The sequence below is a fragment of the Bombus pascuorum genome, chromosome 14 (genome assembly GCF_905332965.1).
Source record: "Bombus pascuorum chromosome 14, iyBomPasc1.1, whole genome shotgun sequence".
Taxonomy (NCBI): Eukaryota; Metazoa; Arthropoda; class Insecta; order Hymenoptera; family Apidae; genus Bombus; species Bombus pascuorum.
Genome location: NC_083501.1, coordinates 10,176,953 through 10,192,123, shown reverse-complemented (window position 1 = coordinate 10,192,123; position 15,171 = coordinate 10,176,953). Strand labels below are relative to the sequence as shown.

The 15,171-nt window shown below is 34.7% G+C and overlaps 1 long non-coding RNA gene across 1 annotated transcript; it reads right to left on the bottom strand.

The window, feature by feature from the left end:
• Positions 1-7,718: 7,718 nt before the first annotated feature.
• On the bottom strand, positions 7,719-14,941 carry LOC132914110 (uncharacterized). The gene is made up of 2 exons (XR_009659517.1): positions 14,730-14,941; positions 7,719-8,228 (listed from the first exon to the last, which is right to left on the bottom strand). It is a non-coding gene; the product is annotated as an uncharacterized LOC132914110 (long non-coding RNA).
• Positions 14,942-15,171: the final 230 nt, after the last annotated feature.

Here is a 15,171-nt window from a genome sequence, read left to right as displayed (position 1 = left end):
TATTTAATGTATTTTTTGGAAGTCATTGGGATTTGACCACTATTTTCATTATTTTTCAAAACAATTAAAGAAGGTTTCGTTAAAATCCATAAAAACGTCACACACCGACAGATTCACTGAAAAATGATACTCATATTTTTCAATCAATCTAAAATATTTAAACAGTCATTTTTCTAAAAAAAAAAACCTTTAACCGCATGTTATTAAAACATCATTTATATTTATCAAAATAATTTCCAATCTGATTCAATGTACATTTTCAGTAACTAGTTTCATTATGGATTCGTAAGAATGAGGCTTTTATAGTTTCTTTTAAAATAATGTGTGCATTAAAACGTTGCTTAAATACAATAGTAACTTTCACAATAGTTCCTTTCTTTTAATTTAAAATCCTGTAAGAAAATCATATGAATATTTTCATTATTCACAGTGAGTAGCAATAAAATATATATTTATATACAACTATAGATGTTCTTAACAAATGCTTCTTTAATATGGCCAATTAATAACAGAAAATAGCATATTAAATTCAAATTTTAACGAAACGACATTTCCATAATGTCATCTAATACGTAAAGTTAAATTTGAATTAGATCAGCTTCTTGTACATCAATAACGATATTAATGGATTTGACGAAATATTTGTAACCTAATATTTCAAACCACATTCTCGTATGCAGTTTGCGCTGCGCCTAAACGACATATACAACACACAAATATACTTATTATCTGCACAAGTGAAACAATCTTTTATAGCAAATCAATCGAAAATTTACTGACCATTATCCGTTAGTTGTCATAGTGTATACATTGATGTATACCGGCCGATAGGTTTAGCGTTAACTCTTTATACTCCGAAAAATGTTACAATCAACTAGTAACTCTACCAAGTCTTTACAAGGATATTTTTTAATTTAATAGTTTAACTTCGAAAAGAAACAGCTATATGTAAATATCTGAAATTATTTGTAGATTACTTTCTCCCTATTGCATTTTTTGTTAACGAAAATACAATAAAAAAATAACTTTCTAGTGTCATCCTCGCGCTGCAGCATTATAAGAGGACATGTATATTTATTACATATATTTTGTAAAATTTTACGTATTTCTTATAAACCTCACGTATAAAATTTTAGTTTAAAAAAATTTAATAAAAAATTTCTTATTAATCGATCCATCTCTGATTATTAAATAATGTAAGAAAATGTAACATATTTAATTGAAACTATTTGCACTATTTTACGGAGAAGAAATTGTGTTGGAATATGATGTAATATTGAAGGAAAATTTCAATTTCAGAACTATATTACAAATAGGTCAAATTTTAAGGCACAAATCCCATCAGACATCCTCGAAAAAATTAGAGATAAAAGAAAAGCGAAAGCAAAATGGCAAAAACATAGAACAAAAGAAAACAAAAAACACCTAAACAAACTTGCAAAGGAAATAAAAAACAAAATAAAAGAGCACAACAACAACGAATTCACAAAGTTCATAGAGTCACTATCTGCACACGAGAACTACAACTACTCACTATGGAAAGCCACAAAAAAAATAAAGAAGGCGATAAAACCAGCCCCAGCAATCAGAAAAGCAGACAACACATGGGCAAGAAGCAACGAAGAGCAAGCCGAAGAATTTTCCATCCACCTATGCAACACATTTACACCACACAACATCAATAACAGCAACCACAATAGCCATACGGACGACGACGCGATAGCCACTAGCACTGCAATCGACAAGCAATACACCATACCCAAAACAACAGCACAAGAAATAAGAAACATAATAGAAAAAACAAAAAACAACAAAGCACCAGGAATCGATCTAATCAATGGCAAAATATTGAAAAACCTCCCTCCAAAAGCGATACGGTTAATTACAATAATATTCAATGCAATACTAAGAATACAATATTATCCTGCATTATGGAAACAGGCACAAATCATAATGTTACCCAAACCAGGCAAAGACCCACATGAAGCAACATCCTACAGACCAATATCACTACTCCCCGTGCTCTCCAAAATACTAGAAAAAGTAATATACGCCCGACTAAAACCAATAATAGAGAAGGAAAAACTAATACCAGACCATCAATTTGGATTCAGAAATAAACACTCCACCATAGAACAAATGCACAGGCTTGTCAACGAAATAATACACACAATAGAAAACAAACAATATTGTACAGCCCTATTCATGGACATAGAGAAAGCTTTCGACAAAATAAACCACGAAAGCCTAATACAAACAATCAAGAAACAATTCCCGGAAAAAATATACCAAATAATAAAATCATACATAAGCAACAGAACCTTCACAGTAAAAATCAAGGACGCACACTCCGAAGCAAGACATCAAAGCAGGTGTTCCACAAGGAAGCGTCCTAGGACCCATACTATACACATTATACACGGCCAACATTCCAACAACTACCAATAGCAAAATACTGACATTCGCGGACGACACAGCCGTGCTAGTCAGGCACACTAACCCTGTAACAGCAGCCACAATACTACAAGAGCACATCACAAAAATAGAAAAGTGGCTACAGGACAAACAAATCAAAGCTAACCCTGACAAATGCAACCACATTACATTCACATTGAGAAAACAGATAACACCAAACATCTTCCTGAACGGCACGCAAATAACACAAACAAGGCAAGTCAAATACCTTGGACTTCACATAGATACACACTTCACATGGAAACAGCACATCAAATCAATAATAGACAAGATACAGATAGCAAGGAGACAAATGTACTGGCTAACAAGCCGAAAATCCAAACTAAGCACAGAAAACAAACTGAAAATATATAAAATAATCATAAAGCCAATCTGGACATACGGAATTCCACTATGGGGAACAGCAGCAATGAGCCATATAAACAAAATAGAAACAATCCAAGCCAAAATCCTTAGAACAATGGTAAACGCCCCGTGGTACGTTAGAAACGAGGACATAAGGAAAGACCTCGGAATATCAACGGTCAAGGAGGAGATTACCAGATTCGCAACAAGATACAGAACAAGAATAGAAACACACCCGAACCAGCTGGCAGTTGAAACGTGCAACACAACAAACATCGCAAGAAGACTAAAAAGGAAACACCCAATAGACCTCATAAAAGATATAACTTAGAAAAAACGAAGCTGGCACCCCGCTGGGGGTAGCCGCCCACATGCTATATTATTTTTTATTTATATTTTTTTTTCTTCACCAACAAGATATAACACTTTACCAAATGTCCGCAAGGACAAATTGTAAAATAACCAAAATAAAATAAAAAAGATCTTTGAGAATTTTAATAAAAAAAAAAAAAAAAAAATTTTAAGGCGTGGAGTTATTAAGATGCCAGTAAAATTCCATTTATCTGAACTCTGTTTATTGGCACGAAATTCTAATTAGATCCAATTAACTGAAGTCCTATGGAGAAATTGAATCCACTTAACTGGCCGTGAACTTCTATTATTTAAATAAGAAATCATAGGTAGTGGGGAGAATCAATAAATTCCTATTATATGAGCTCCAGTTATATAAACTATTTGTCGTTTGAGGGGGTCAGATAAATAAAGCATTGTTTAGAAAAATTAGATTTTACAGTTTGTTGCAATGTATTATCTACTTGATAATAAATTATCTAAGTAAATTACTCACAAACTATGTTGATCAACTTTATAAATTGAGAAATAAACAAAAATGATGATGTTCAAAAACTTTATATTTTTTAATGTATCTTGATATTTCTAATTATTTCGTCATGAGCTGGAGTATATACATATAGGAATAAGTTTATCTTTTATTAGAAGCTATTTTATTTTTTATGAAATTGCAGGAAGTAAATATGATTAATTTAACCTCTGTGAGACTCATATTATTCATACATTGTACATTTCTGTGCTGTTACTCACTGGCTCATTGGTATATAAAATTAAAGGATAATTTCTTTCATGAAAAATTAATTATATTTAAACTGTTATAATTTCGTTAAAAAAATAAAATTTTACAACTACATGAGCTCATTTTAATTCTCTTTCACAATTCTGTGTTTATTCTTTTAACAGGTGGTAAAGCGAAGATATTTTCTCGTTTCGAAAATTTTACAAATTCAGACGGCTCTACGGAGTTACAATTTTTTTTCTACAACGAGTGAGACTCGTGGTTCAATTGTTCTCGATATTTTCTTACTTTAGTTACGTGTAATTGTTCGTTACGCTCACATGTTTAGGTTATAATTTCCTAAAAGAATTAAACAACCCTTATACCTATCATGCCAGTAAAAAAGAAAATCTAATATTGATGATGGTAGTGATGATAGTGATATTGTGTTTCCTATTGTGTTTCATTGTTTCGAAAAATATCACACAGTTGAAGATTACTAATTTTTTACGAGTTTTCTCAAAACATTATTAATTTAAATTAAGTATTAATTTACAAATTGCTATTGATACATTATCCACTTTTAAATAATAAATCATTTTTGTTCACTGATGAATCGATCATAATTACTTCCCAGACATCTTAAAAGTATTAGTTGTGCCCAAACATGTTTATTATTTCACAATTCCTATCGTTGAACCGAAATATCATACATGCCATAAGACGTATACATTTTGCGCAAGTTCGAGCACACTGCTAAATAGCTAAATGGCTCGACGCGTGACCGACCTTCTTGTTTATTGTGGCCCGAGCAATCGGGAGTTATCGGGTAAGACAAGGGGTCAAATGAAAAGTGTACCGTCGGCATTGGAATAATTCAAAGTATATCACGAGGAGGTTGAACGGTCGAACTTGAACCACGCGTGACGTATGTGTAGTGTCTGTCTGTTTAGTATGTGTAGTGCGTATGTAATTAATGCGTGTGTAGTAGTTTTCCTGGGTTGCTGGGATGCGGTGGATCCTGCATTAACACCAGGAGAAAGGCTAAAATCCGAAAATGTAAAGATGGACAACAAGGCATGTGCTTACATTGTCCGGCATGCTCGCCCCGAATATCTCACGGATATCAGCACTCTAAAGGCGAAGGAGTGCTGGAAGACACTGGAAGATATATATGGGAGAACAACATCGATGGACATTGTGTTGTGCATGCGGGAACGGGGCACTATCGAAAAGACCCCTAGTGGGAGGATCCAAACCCTGTGTGACAAGTTGTCCAGAGCCGGTATGAAAATCGGAGACCATATTGTGGCATGTTTTCTTTTGGCCGGCCTCACGACGGATCCGAATTACTCGACGTACCTCAGGGTAACGAAGATTGATAAGGATCTGACCTCGAAGGCGGTGAAGTCCGACTTTATAATTGAAGAGAGAAGGATCGACGCGACCGCGGAGTCGTCTGAACAAGGCAGCGCAATGTCGACCAGGAGACAATGGAAGCACAAGCCACAACAGAACAAAGATGACGCAAAGCCGAAGAACAGAGACCCACATGACCAGAAATGCTACAAATGTGGAAAATGGGGCCATATTTCGTATCAGTGTCAAGGGGAGAAAGGAGATAAGAAGGAGAAGATCCCCAAGGAGAAAAAGAAACAGGAGAATAACAAGAAGTAGAAATAATCGGAAGACAAACCAAGGTCCAAGGGACTAATATCGACATTGGTCCTATTATCCATCAGTCGTTTGGAAAGGGGGAGCATTAGTTACTTTGACTCAGGCGCCTCAAACCATATGACTCCAGACAGGCATCGCTTTGTGGACTTTACGTCTGCGACCGGACATATCAGGATTAGCAAGGGACGTCTGGAAATTAAAGGGAAGGGAACGATCACAGTGCAAATGACCGAGTCGTGAGGTGGTTGGATCCTATCTTTATTGAACGCTTTGTGGGTGCCTGAATTAGATGTAAATCTAATTTCAATCAGGCAGTTGGCAAAAAAGGGTGTTACCTCCGTATGCACAAGGAATGAGGCTATTGGAACGCATGATGATGGCGACGTTGTGTTCTACTCCAAGGTAGGAGACGATATATACTACTTGGAGACAATCCCCGATGAGAGGCACATCGCAAATGTCTCTGTGGAAAACGATCAGGAAGAGCCTAGCCACAGTGACGAAGACATCAAAGTCATTGAGGCAAAAGCATATAGGAGTACTATATCATGGCATGAGAAGTTAGGTCATCCGCATGGAAATGCGATGAGGAAATTTCCTGTAAGAAGCGTGAAGGAAGATTCCAAGAAACATGGCGAACTGTGTGGAGTCTGCGTGAAAGGAAAAATGACAAAGGTGCCATTCGCGAGAACAGCACATCACATGTGTCAACGTCCTTTGGAAATCGTCTACAGTGATGTCAGTGTCAGAGCTCAATGCAAGTCGCTGGGTGAAGGTAACTACTTCGTAACTTTTATTGATGATTTCTCTCGTTTTATGTATGTTAAAATCATCAGTAAGAAGAGCGAAGTATTCAAGTGCTTCAAGGAATACCGGATGGAAGTGGAGGAACTGCATCAGTCCAAGATAAGTGCCCTCCAAACTGACAATGCGGTGAGCACACAGGGACCGATTTCGAGATGTACCTGAAGGAGAAAGGTATTCTTCACAGGAAGATCGTCCCTAGGAACCCTGAGCTAAATGGCGTTTCAGAAAGAGCCAACAGGACCCTAGTTGAAATATTTAGGTGTTTGCTCATCCAGTCAAGGCTCCCTGACTATCTGTGGGGAGAAGCTGTAAACACTGCGTGTCACATTAAAAACCTATACCCATCTGCAACTCATAAAGTTGGAATATCAACACTATTAGCTAAGGAGTTTTTTTTTTTTTTAATCGTTTATTTTTCCAAGGTTTTTTTTTTTTTTTATACATTTTTGCGATTCACAATAAACAATGAATTTGAGTATAGTGTGTTAGACAAGAGTATCGATACGCGTCGGTACGACGTAGCCATGCTATATTATGTGTCGTGGTTTTTCGGTTTTTGTGTTTATTTTTGTTTTTTGGATTTAAGTAGCAGGGGAGCGGGGCTTTTGTGTATTCTTGTTTGTGTTGTATTTTTGTCCTGAAACTTGGCCGCAAAACAGGACTCTTCGGTGGTTTACTTTTGTGCGTTGTGGGATTTTGGGGGGGGGGTGGCAGGATGAGAGGGAAGGGGAGGGGGTATGTTAAATTGGATTATTTACAATGTTTACAGTATTAACAAGGTTACAGTATTTACATATTTACAGTATTTACATCTAGGTTACACGGTGGCAGAATTGGTTTTTGTCGAATTGGTCGTTTTCACTTATATTTTATTATGGGTTTGGAATCCACCAATATTTTTCTGTGTTTGTCTTTAGTGTCTTTTAGGAGGAGGGCCATGTTGTACCTCCACCTGGTGTCTGCGGTCTGTCCGTTTAAGTTTTCCTCGTAGAGTATTGTCTTTATCCCTATTTTTCTTTTTATGTGGAAAATTATCAGGATATTGTTTTGTTAGCTAAGGAGTGCGAAGCTGGGTTTGACATTGAATGCGACGAACCTTTTGATAATAAGTTGTACGAACAGGTTGTTGGGCACATAATGTATACCGCTACTGTAAGCTGTCCTGATGTCGCATGTGCAATAGGAAAATTAAGCCAAAAATATGCAAATCCTTGAGGAATATTGCAATCTTTGCAAAGAGTTAAGGCTAATATACCAAAAAACAGTGGAATCTTTGAAGGTATTTTGCGATTTTGACTTTGCGGGCTGTGTTGTAGGTAGGAAATCTAGGAGTGGATATGTCTCCATACTTGCTGGTGGTGCGATATCTTGGTTGTCGAAGAAACAACCAATAATATCTCAGTTGACGTGTGAGGAAGAGTTTGTAGCAATGCAAGAGGCAGCAAGAAAAACTGTGTTGATATCCTTGCTGTTAAGGGAATTGGGTCAACTATCATATTGTCCTCCCCCATGCAAAATCTTCTGTGATAATATTGGAGCCATTTCATGGTCCAAGGACGAAATAGTCGCTGAAAAATCTAAACACGTTCAAGTATATTATTTTTATGTTAGGAATTCCATGTCAAAAGGAATACTAGATTATGTCTACATGCCGAGTTCTGAGAATAGTGCAGATATTCTACACACATATTCTATACACCAGAGGTTTAAATAGGGTTAAGCTTCAACGTTTTACCAAAGCTACGGGGCTTGTAGAAACTATGATCAAAGGGGAGTGTTGAGAAAATAGTGGGTTGGTATGATTACTAGTTCCTACAAGCTAAGTTGGTACGACTTCTAACGACGCTTTTCTTGTCTTAGACGTCGGTCACGTGTTAATTATCTCAGTGTATCCGGTGTGCTCGCATGTTTGTACTTAGTGGTGAAATATAGAATATACAAAGCAAATCTGAATGAATCAATAAATACCAACTCTAAAAACTTATTGATTAACATTGTTATCCAATCTTTTTTCACAAAATTATGACAGTTTTAATATCGACAATTTTTCATCTAAAATGTAGTCAGCCTTTAACTTTGTACGCTAATGTATTATTATATCTCATATATTTTTTCTGCATAAGAAATCACAATTCATAACGACAATATTAATCTCATGACAAATAAAACAGGATTTGACGAGGCAGTCGGTCAAAATACTAATTCTCAACTAGGTACATACAGTACCTACGGAGGAGCTATGGTACCGGGATAAAATCTTTATATATGATACAATCTGATTGATAAATGCTAATAAACTAGTACAAATGAGTGCTAGTGGGTCCGGTCAAATATATGGAGGAGAACAATTATCGAATGGGCCCAAGTGAATCAAGATTGATTAGATTAAGTCACATGAGACAATGTGTTCCGGAAATGGGTCTGTGCCACTGATATCTCAAATTCGCGAATAATATTTGGAGAATCAGAACACCTGAGTAGCACATCAGAACCAGGCTATATAAATGTGACTGGATCACTAGGCTAGAGAATATGGGCACTAACGGTTCATCTAAATCAGGACATGTCAGTACAAGCTTCCCCAGGTGCACGAATGAATTACAACTATTGAGTTCAAATGCTCCTCGATAAATGAGCACAGGAACACTCTTATTACAGAGAGGAATAGAAGGAGTTGGAAGTCAGTTGAGTTCAGAGACACTGAATGATAAAATCAAATACAATTAAGTTAGACAAATAAGCAGTAGCCGGAACGGACCCGGGCACATCTCCACGGGAGAACAAAAAGAATAATAGACCGAAAATCATTTCGGACATTACAACAATGGAGAGTAAGATTTTATCCTTTTTAAAAAAAGGAACAAAGGGAAATGACAATCCCTTTACTCCAAAAAAGCCCAGCAACAATTCCAGTCAACAAAAGCAATATGATGAAGAAAGTGAATTGCATATTCACACATCTTTAGAATATTTTGAACATAGCGATTATAACACCTCAATGGCGGTAAAAACAAAAAGAATTACGGAACAAAAGAATTAAGGGGGAAAAACAGAATTAATCAAATCGGCCATGAGGAGGCAGAAAAATATAAGAAATCTTACGAAAAGCGAGGAGGAAAGGATATCCTCACAATCAGAAAGAGAAATAGAATACTCCATTAAACAAGTGGAAGTGAATGTGTTAATTAATACACTAAGTGAAGTGATTTTAAACACAAACAAAATAAATACGAGACTCCATCTATTATCCAAAAAAAGATGCGGAAATAATAGAGATCACTAAAGAGAATAACGGACATATAAGTGGCACTTCTGAGTGGATCCAAGGATTAAATAAAAAATGAAGGGTAAGGATTACACAGGTCAAGGAAACGGTTACTCATAGAAAGTCGGTGGCAACGTCGCGCCCTAAATAATAGCTACAAAACACAGATGGATACAAAAAGGACACTACCAAATTAGTAAAAGGAAATAGACCTTTTAGAAATAGTAGAATAGATATTTAGAATAGTAGAATAGATATTTAGAATAGTAGAATAGAAAGGGGAAGAACTTAGGAAAAGATATAAGAAAGGAGCATACGCTGATGTATGCAAAATGAGCATAGATAAAGACACTCAGAGGGAAAACAATAACAGTGAAATTAATGAATGGAGAGTTCAAATAAATAAGAAAACACTTAGAAAAGAGAAGATAAAAAAAGTCGAAGAATATCAACACCAACCCAAAAGGGACAGCAGAAAAGTGAAAAGTCAGCAAAGAATCCGCAATAGATCGGAGGCAATACTTGTCAAGGTCGAAAGTGAAAAAGAATGGCTCGAAACCTATAGAGAGCTTATGAGAGCTAAGGAAGCTCTCAAGAAAACAACTGGTGTTAGGAAGACAAGGTATGGGAATATCTTGGTCGAATTAATAAAAGCAAAAACATCAGCAAATGAGATTTCAGAGGAAATAAAGACGGTTATGGAAAACCGAGTACAGTCAACACCACTACAAACTATGGTGTCATTGGAAGTCAAAAACATCGATTCTCTGAGCAAGGAAGAGCTCAGAAGCGACATTTGTAGTGACTTAAGCATAAGTAATAGAAACTGTGTCGACGTCAAGACACTGCCAATAAACCTGTGGGGAACATAACAAGCCATAGTTGTTATCCCCGCATCAACTGTTCCTGCCAATTATAACAATTTAAAAATAAGAGCAGGATTGATAATAACAAGTATAAAAATCTTGCCGAAAATCAATAGATGTTTTAGGTGTCATAAAATAGGACACACCTCAAAGCAGTGCAAAGAAGTTAGCTCTGGAAAGGCACTTTGAAAAAAATGTAGAGTTAGGGATCATAATATGGAGAACTACATTAACCACGCTGCACCATGTCCAGCGCTCATGGTTTAGCAAATAAAAAACACGTCACTGGGTCATTGGCGTGTCCTATATACAGAAAAGCGATGAAAGGGGGAAATAGTAGAATAAAAAGATAAAAATTTTGCAGATAAATTTAAATCGCTGCAAGTTGGCACAGGATTTAATGTACCAATGCGCCTATGAAAAAGATATGCGTAGATATCGTTATCATCTCTAAACCAAAGAAACAATAGATGTACTGATACAAAGACAAAAGGTGATGCATCCATATGGGCTACGTTACTTAACAGTGCACTTCCATGTGATGATACCATAATACAGGAAGATGATATGGTGGGAATAAGAATAGGGGATATTTCCTAAATGAGTGGATATTGTTCCCTAACATCAACAAAGATAGCTACTGTAAATATGTTGATAAATTAGAAAGCTTAATGAAAAGAATATATAAAAAACAAAGTAAAATACTTATTGCTGGCGATTATAATGCAAAATTGGCAGCATGGAGCGGGGATAAAACCAACAAAAAGGATAGAACCTTAATGGAGGCCTTGGTAAAAAATGGCATTCAACAAAAAATATACCTTTGTTAGGGGCAATAGTAATAGCTATCTTGACATAGTGAGCGTAAATAATAACCTAGCTAGGCTTTATAATAGAACAAGACAGGTTTATTAATAAATTTGACGAAATAAAAAATAATCTGATAATAAATTTTGCAACTTCCAGGATGAGCCATGGGGAATTTCTCCAAAATATTTTAGAAAAAACGCGTGAAGCCGAATTAAAAAAAGTCTTTCTACCAAGGGGTAAGAAGAACGAGAACTATTAGTGGAATGAGAATATAGCCTCACTTTGAAAAATGGAGAATAAAAGTAGAAGGGCTCTATTAAACTAGCCCGCAATGCGGAGGATCTTACCAAGATATATAAGCAGAATAAAAAGGAACTGAAAATATTAATTCAGAAAGGCAAAGAACAAGCGTGAAAGGGATTCGTTGCAATCTTAGAATAGGATCCTTAGGGTAAATCCTATAAAAGCGCTATAAATAAACTAAAAAACAAGAAACCAGTAGATAACTTAAACCCAAATAAAATTAATAGCATTATAGATACACTTTTCACCACAAAAACAAATAAAACTGCAGAAGAAGAGAGATGGAATGGTAGTTACGAGGAAGTAACAGACGATGATGTATGTATCACCATCCAAATGGAGGAGTTAGCGAATGCCATTGGACGATTAAATTCTAAACTGGTGGCTGGCGTAGATGGGGTCTCTGGAACAATATTTAAATTATTATTTAAGCATAAAGCTCACAACATACTAAGCATGATTAATACTATATACAAAATAGATAAAATACCTAAAAAATGGAAAATTGCCAGAGTCATATTGCAAAACCAGGAAATAATCCCCTCCTTCCTACTTCCTATTGACTCATAAGTATACTACCTGCGATGAGCAAGATATGAGGGAATACTTCTAAATCCTCCATTGAAAAATATCTGGGGCAGGAGTCATATCACAAAAGCCAGTATGGTTTCTACAGAGACACAAGCACAGTCGGTCCCATCATACAGGTTAAAAAATTTGCAGATTTCTGGAAAAAGAAAAACTTAGTATGCATCCAGATGGCTGTTAACATTAAAAATGTTTTCAACACCCTTAGATGGTATACAATAATTAAGGAAGCCAAGCAAAGAAAACTTCCAGGAAACTTATTGATATTATATAATTACCTGAAGGACAGAGAGATTATAATTAAAAGCATTAGTGGAGAATTTAAAAGTAATGTTTACGCTATTATTATGGAATTTAGTACACAATGAACTTCTCAATAAATTTGATAATAAAATCAAATTTACAAACTTTAGCCTTTGCAGACTATTTAGCAATTTTAATGGGTGTCAATAAAGAAGAAAGTATAGAAAATAAACTAAATATAAACATAAACACAATTATGACTCGATATAATAATGCTGGATTGCAAATTGCAAAAGAAAAAACAGAGATTATTCTATTGATTGACATGCGAATACCTAAGATAATAAATGTAAATATTATAAATACGCTAATTACTACAAATAACACTATTATATACTTCGGATTAACAATTGACAACATCAGAAATTACACTGCGCATCTGGAAACAATATGTGGTAGAGCTGATGCATTTAGTTAGAGTATTGATAGTACTACTTCCCAACATTAATGGTCCTACTAACCTGGTTAGAAGATTGTTCTGGGAATCGATGGTACTATATGCCTGTCCTTTATGAGTTGAGGCTCCGAAAGTGACTAAAAGTAAAAAAAAAAATATTAAAAAAGGCACAGAGCTTGTAGGACTGTCTCCTATGCAGCTCTGTGCGTGTTGACAGGGAACATGTCAATATACATTAAAATGCAACTGCAAGAAAAGATATATGAGGTTAAAAAAAAGCACATATTAAATATGATAGGAAACATAACCGATAGGGTGCAAAACTCACTCAAGGGAGAGATAGAACAATTGGAAGAAACAACAATAGAGGATTGGAGAAAGGAATATATAAGAAATTGGACAAGAAAATTGATAAACAATGTAGTCATCTTTATAAAGAATAAAAAACTTATTGACCATTATACAATGCAAATGCTTACCGAACATGGTATTTTTAGCATATATAGAATCAGAATAAATAAAGAAAGCAATAACCAATGCTGGGATTGCAATGAAGAGCTCGATGATGCTGAACATATATTGTTTAAATGTCCAAGATGGGCCTCTCAACATATAGCCCGTGGAAACCATGCCGGTGAAAGTTTAAGCACCAAGAATATGATTACATTAGTTACAGCAGACAATGATATATGAAATCACTTCCAAGTATTTTGTGGCTCCACAATGAACTTTCTATAAGGCATAGACTCAGGATATAGCCCATAAAAACTATTTTAACCAACAAGTGAAGAAATTAATTATCTGTTATCTACTTTTATTTATTCTGTTCTGTCCATCTATTTAATTAACTATTGTAATTGTTTATTTAGTTATCTTTTTATTTGTCCATTATTAATTAATTAATTATTTAATTAATAATTTGAATTTTTCATTAAAATACCGCTTTGCTATGTTATGTATTTACTTAGTATTTATATACACTAATTTATAGTTACTTAATGGGTGGAACAGTAATACAGATTGATATATTTCATAATTTAACCTATACTCAATGGAATGGTAGCACCGTTGTGATAAATTGAAAGTTTAGTAAATTAAACACTGTTCATCGATATTGCACTTACGCGCGTGCGGCGATGACCACTTAGAAATCAAGTAACTACTTAATTGATGTATGAAAGTTTAATTGAAAATATTATATTGTTTTAACTAGATTTGGAGCTAGCATGTGGTATTATAGAATGTCACTAGTTATATTGAGAGTATTGAATATGGCAATACCAACATGACTAATTTCTAACTAATCACCGCAATATTGTTATCAGTAACTATTTGTTTATTAATTATTAATTTGTAGTGCTTTATCTAGTAGTTAACATCTAAACAAATGTCGCTAATTTAGATATATCTTTACACTACTAGAAATTATTCAATTAGTAATTATTCTTTTCAAAGGATGTTTTTATTTATAGGTACTTTAACATTCGAACAAATGTCATAATACAGACATATGTTACATGTTGCCAGCAACTTAGATACTTTATTACATTTCATTAATTATTTTATTTATTTATTTTAATAATAACGAATTCTGAATATACTAATTTTAATTATATAAATTAGTTAGTTAAACTGATAAACTAGAAAACGTTGAATTATTATTTTAGTAACCGAACAAAGTGTCACAAATTTAGACATATATGACACGATGTTAGTAAATTATTCTGAATAATTATTATTCATTTTGGTGACTCATCTTTATTAAGTATTTAATATCTGATTAAAATGTTACAATTTTAGACATGTATAAGATGCTCGTGTCACGACCGACACACTTCAAATCCGGTGGATTGATGACGGAGATAAAGATGTGGCGACACTTGGCGACAATGTATATCGCCTAAGTGCCTAATGAGCCATTAATATCCCAACAATCCTTCTGCCGAACGTTCGAGAAGAAGGTGTGCGTGGCAACGGTCACGGACGCCTAACAAACGTGTGGATAGTGGGGATATTGAGGAGTGACAAAGGGAAAAGAAACATACAGTGCTGGACAAAAGTATTGGCACAGCAAGATTGTTATGATACAAATGCTTATAACTATTAAACAAATTGATTTAAACAAAAAACTTTTTGACGTATTTATTTATTATCTATCCTAGTTTATTACATAACAAGAGCAACAATATAAATAAAATAATACGCAAAATAATAACAAAAATATATTTTTTGAACATTTTATGGGTGGACAAAAGTATTGGCACAG